Source organism: Furipterus horrens, unplaced genomic scaffold (assembly GCF_987537825.1).
Source record: "Furipterus horrens unplaced genomic scaffold, mFurHor1.1.pri manual_scaffold_3, whole genome shotgun sequence".
NCBI lineage: Eukaryota > Metazoa > Chordata > Mammalia > Chiroptera > Furipteridae > Furipterus > Furipterus horrens.
The window spans coordinates 107,725,461-107,731,686 of NW_028327173.1; the positions used below are offsets into that span (position 1 = coordinate 107,725,461).

Consider the following 6,226-nt stretch of genomic DNA (forward strand, 5'->3'; position numbering starts at 1 on the left):
CGTTGTAGTCAACACCGGCAACTCCTGCGGCGCACCTGAAGCCAAGCTGTATTGACTCCGTCTTTCCCTTGGACCCTTCAGCTGCGAAGAGAGGGGGGGTCTGCTGCATGGGCAACAGCAGACCCTCCATATCACCCTGCCCAGGCTCTGTAGCTTCAGCTCCACTGGAGAGGACACTCCAGCGTCATCGCAAGATGTCGATTCAACACGGGAGGAGACAGATGCCGTGTCACTCCCGAGTCGGACTGCACAGCCATTCTCGGCGGTGCAGATAGACTCTTAAGAAGCTACACCATCGTCTCTCGAGACGGACGGCTGTCGACGATATTGTGCCTAAAATTTTTCAGTAAGTTAAAATAAAAGATTCAAAATGGTTTCATAATACATGGAAGATGAAATCTCATATTTATAGCATAGAGTTTGATTATGTATGCATGATTAATCAAGATTGTATCTTTAAATGAAAACTTGATATTTAAAAAATTGGACTCAGAAACACTGTTGTCTGCCATTTGTTTTAAGACTGATATTTGTAGGATTAGTTTTAACAGTAGGACATTTTCATGCATCCCTCAATTTTACATTAGTTTTAATATTCACAATGTTTAAGTTCAAATCAACAAATATGCAAGCCCACATGAGAAATGAATGAAATGAAATTACCTTTTTTATATAATTGGGTCAGTTGTTTTTAAGAATAAAAAATTAAATTGGGATTTAAAACCCTTAACTTCCAATGTTACTGTTAATTCAAACATAGTGTTATTGAGGCCACATTAGCCTTTCTTGTTGAAGAGCAGTTAATTTCTTGAACCATTTTTCCTCAGCATCAGCTTTCTCAATAAATAAATTTAGATGAGCTAGAGAATTGTCATCGTGGTACTTGATAGCGGAAGGGGTGCTGCTAGGGTCTATTTCTTTGTTATTACTGTGTAGATCAGCAACTGATGTTTCAGGTGCATGCTTCACTTCACTAGGTTCCACTTATTTTTTGACTTCTTGAGCTGAATGTCTGCTGAACAAACAAATCACTTTCTTTTTTGTATGTTATTTAATCTTTATTGTATTTTTTTCCATTTCCCTTTAGTCCCCTTATACCCCCCTCCAGCAATCATCACTCTGTTTCCATGTCCATGAGTTCTTTTCCTTTCTCTTCAATCCCTCTCCCCTACCCCCTCACTAGCTGTCATCCTGCTCTCCATCTATGAGTCTGTCCCCATTTTCCTTGTTAGTTCAGTTTTTCATTTGATTTCACATATGAGTGATATCTTATGGTATTTTTCTTTCTCTGACTAGCTTATTTCACTTAGCATAATGTTCTCCAGGTCCATCCATACTGTTACAAAGGGTAAAATTTTTCTTCTTTTTTATGGCTGAGTAGTATTCCATTGTGTAAATGTCCCATAGTTGTTTTATCCACTCATCTATTGACAGACACTTGGGATGCTTTCATATCTTGGCAACTGTAAATAACGCTGCAATGAACATAGGGGTACTTATGTTCTTTCAAATTAGTGTTTTGGGTTCCTTCAGATATATTCCCAGAAGTGGGATCACTCAGTCAAAAGGAAGATCCACTTTTAATTTTTTAATGTATCTCCATACTGCATTCCACAGTGGCTGCACCAATCTACATTCCCACCAACAGAGCAAAAGGGTTCCCCTTTCTCCACATCCTCTCCAGCACTTGTTGATTGTTGATTTATTGATGATAGCCATTCTGACGGATGTGGAGGAGGAAAGAGAAAAAAAACATCAATGTGGGTTGCTTCTTGAATGCCCCAGCACCCCCCACCCCCAGCTGGGGACCTGGCATGCAACCAAGGCATGTACCCTGACCAGGAATCCAACTGGTGACCTTTCAGTTTGTGAGACAATGCCCAACTCACTGAGCCACACCAATCAGGACCAAAAAAAAAAAAAAAAAAAAAAAAAACCACTTTCAATGGCTTCAATTTCTTTTACTCTTTTAACTTGTTCTGTCAGGGTGGTTTGGTCTTCCTCTTTTCTCTTTGCTTGTTTTTCATTTCTTTCTTTGGCTTTCAATGCTTCATCAACTTTCATAGCAGCTTCAAGAACCAGCTGTAGTCTGTCCTTGACCTGTTCAGCTGGTGGCAGATGTTCTAATCCAGCTTTGATGTTTCCAGATTCCCCACATTTGATGTGTAATTCCTTGTCCTTACCTTTATCATTCTCCTTTTTCCTTCTTATTTCTGCTTTTATGTCATTATTTATCCTAAAATAGATTATGGGTTCTTCTATGACTGGACCTTTCATTGCTTGACCATGGGAATGTGGACAAGGTCTTAACCTAGACTTTCTTATTCTGCTTTTTGACCTAGACCTCTGAATTCTCTCTATAGGAACTCTCTATAGGATTTCCCTTGACCACTTGAATGACTTTGACTTCATTTTCTTCTAGAGCCATAAACAGAGCTACTGCTTGATTGATGCCTGCATCTTCTATCATAAGAATGTGAGCAAGGTTGAAGACCTCTGAGACAAGATCTTGACTTTGGCCTTGATTTCTTTCCACCTTTCCTTTGGCTGTATGTTTTATATCTGAAGAACTACTTGAAGATAGCCATCACAGTGTTTCTTTCTTTTTTTCTCTTGCTTCTGCTTTCTTCTTTAGTATCTAATGAACAGCATGCCATTTCTGGCTCCGTGCCTTCAGGATCACACATCTCCCCTTGACTTGCAAGTACTGCAAATTAGGAAATGTTTCTTCAAATTGGGGTACCACATGTGCCCTCCAAACTTTTTTTAGTTTAATCTCACTGCCTTCCTGGTTCCCTCAGTCGCATAATTTTTTATCTCCTCGATTTCCTCCATAAAAATAGACAAAGCAATGAGGGTAGCAAAACAAAAAGCTAAAAACAGCAATAACAATGTTTCTAAAAGTAAGGTCTCCAAACCAGAAGTATCTGTATCACCTTGGAACTTGGAAATGCATATCTCAGGGCCCACAGTAGAACTCTGAATCTGTTTAACAAGCCCTCCAAATGATTCTGGTGATGCTGATTCTAAAGTTGGAGAACCACTGATCTACAACAAAATTAGGTGACTAGGTATCACAACAAGCTCTAAAGTCTGAGCAGGTACAAGATACTTACAGCTGTGAGGCTGTGATTTTGACAATTAGGTGGGAGGAAGGGGAGTACATAAAATGGGTTCTAGGAGCCCTGACAACCAGAGAACCCACAAATGGCCTTGGAAGTATTGGTGGCCCAATCTGAAAACATCAGCCAAAAGCTGGAGGAAGCTTCAATTTGCACGTGAGTGCAAGGGGATCCCAGAAGGTGGAAGGTGCTGTAGCACTCTAGGATTTCTCAATTATTTAAACTAACAAACCAAATTTTGTTGTAAGATAATGTTATGTGTAGAAAAATACCTGCTGGGATCGGAATTTAAATTGAGAATCACAGAGGGTGGGGGGGGGGGATTCAGATAAAAGAGAGAGAGAGAGAGCAGTGGATACACAGCTCAGAAAATAATTGGAGATTATATATATATATAATTTTGTGAAAATCATAGAAGAGAATTTTCAGGATAGCGAGTAATCTAGAAAAGTTGTCCTAGCCTACTTTCTCCTCCTAAAAGTACAAAAGATATCTCATTAAAATGAGCAACATAAAATAATCATGAGAAAATCCCACACAAAGTCACTCTAAAAGAAAATAAGGGACAGAATACTGTCTCTAGAGATAATGAGGACATGCTAGGAAGACATGCCTACAAAACAGATAAAACTTGTAACCTAATATATTAAATGAATTAAAATAAATTAAAGAAAATGATGTTAGAAAGAACAACTCTAACAAAATTATATTCTAATAAGCTTAGAAAAACCTAGAAAATAAATCATTGAGAAAAGAAAGATTTGAAACTAGAAGTGACACAACTCAGAAAATAATAAGAAATAAAAAATGACTTTATAAACGAAGAGTAAAATGGAAAGAATGTGTTTCAATTATCTATTGCTATATAATGAAATAGCCCAAAATTTAGTGGAATAAAATAGCATTGTACCAGGCTCATTGCTTCTGGCCTTAGCAGGACGGCGATAGCTGGAAATATGTCTACTTCCGAGATGGCTCCTTCATTGTATGTCTGACACTTGTCTTGGATGGTTAGAGGGTGGGTTCAGTTAGGACTGATGACTGGAATGATGACAGGAGGCTTATCCAGCATATCATTCTCAGGGTAGTCAAGCTTTGTTCATAGAGGCTCAAATTTCTAAGGCTGTTCCAAAGACCAAGGCAGACCAACGTGACCTTTTCTGACCTAACCTTGGAACTCACATGGCATCACTTCTGCTGTGCTCTTGTTAGACAAAGTTGTCACGGGCTTACATACATTTAAAAGGAAGGGACATAGACTTTCACTTGTTAAGAGGCATATCCAAGTGCTTTTGTTCATTTTCTCAACTTTATTAAAGTATAATTTGCATACAATAAATTCACCCATTATAATTGCTCAGTTTAATGACTTTAGGTAATTAGATAGGCTTGTAACCACCAGCAAAGTCAAAAATAGAACAATTTCCTCACCTTAAAATATTTTCTTATGCCTTTCTGTGGCCATGTTTTAAAACCAACTCAGAACCTAAATATGAATGAATGCCAGTTGCAAAGGATTAAAAATTTTTAAATAAAACAGAAATAAAGTGAAAAATGATTCAAGAGAAAATGGCACACCTACAGACACACACATATACACATGTTAGACAAAGATGACCCAATCAATGTACATGGAATGGAAATCCTAAATATGAAAACCAAAACTGATTTCCAGCCAAGATGGAAGTGTAGATAGACATGCTTCACCACCCTCCACAACCATAAGAAAAAATACAACTACTTCAAAACTAAAAAAAACTAATACTACCAGAAAATTGAACTGCATGGATGTCCAACAAACAAAGATATAAAGAAGTAATACTCATTGAGACAGGTAAGAGGGACAGAGCCAGGGCAGAGAAGATGCGGTTTGGCTGGGGAAGAGGCAGCAGCAAGGCAGTGGCTGTGGCTGGCCAGCAGAAAGCGCAGTCACACATTATAAAAGTCAGGAGGGATACCTGGAGAGCAATCCGAGCTCCAGACCAGATCACACAGCTCATGGTTTCAGCACTGGGGAAAGTAAAGCCTCATTGCTTCTCACTGTGAAAACCAAAGGGGGTTGAGGTGGCAGAAGAAACTGCTGGTCTCTCAACAGAGTCCATTTGTGTAGGGAGGCTCCCTGGTCCTAGAATGTCCCAAAACTTCCCACTCTGGGAATCATGGCCAGGGGAACAGCTAGAGGGACACCACTTCCATATGGGAAGCAGGTGAAGTGACTGGAAAAGATACAAGTGGTGGGCATGTGGCATTGCTTCCTATCAGACCTCCCCCCACACATACAGTGCTACAACATGGTGAAACAGGTTGCCCAGCACTTATGAATACCTAAGACTTCACCCCTTACACTGTAACAGGTGTGACAGCTCTACCTTAGACACAGAGGTAAACACAGGAGCCTGTCAATTTGAGAAGACAGAGAAGTATGGCCCAAAAGAGGGAACAGATCAAGATTCCAGTGGGAGAACTAAGTGACAAGGAGATAGCCAAAACACTGATGATAACGATGCTCACAGAATTGACAGACATGACTGAATATGGCAAATGCATAAGGGAAGAAGTGAAGGCTAACCTAAGTAAAACAGAGGAAAATCTACATGAAACCAGTGGTAAAGGGAAGGCAGCCAGGGTTTAAATCAATGATTTGGAACATAAGGAAGAAATCAACAGTCAACCAGTACAGAATGAAGAAACAAGAATTGAAAAAAAAGAATGAGGAGAAGCTTAGGAACCTGAGAGACAACTTTAAATGTACCAACATCCAAATCATAGGGGTGCCAGAAGGAGAAGAGGAAGAGCAAGGAATTGAAAACTTATGTGAAAAATATAATGAAGGAAAGCTTCTCTAGTTTGGTGAAGGAAATACGTACAAATTCAAGAAGCACAGAGAGTTCCAAACAAGCTAGACCCAAAAAGGACCACACCAAGACACATCATAATTAAAATGCCAAAGGTGAGAGATAAAGAGAGAATCTTAAAAGCAGCAAGAGAAAAGAGAGTCACCTACAAAGAGGTTCCTATAAGGCTATCAGCTGATTTCTCAAAAGAAACTTTGCAGTCAATAATGAACTGGCAAAAAGTATTCATAGTGATGAAAAGCAAGGACC

The 6,226-nt window shown here is 39.3% G+C and overlaps 1 pseudogene; it reads right to left on the minus strand.

Moving 5' to 3' along the window:
• Positions 1-762: 762 nt before the first annotated feature.
• LOC150015699 (serine/Arginine-related protein 53-like) lies at positions 763-5,122 on the minus strand (annotated as a pseudogene).
• Positions 5,123-6,226: the final 1,104 nt, after the last annotated feature.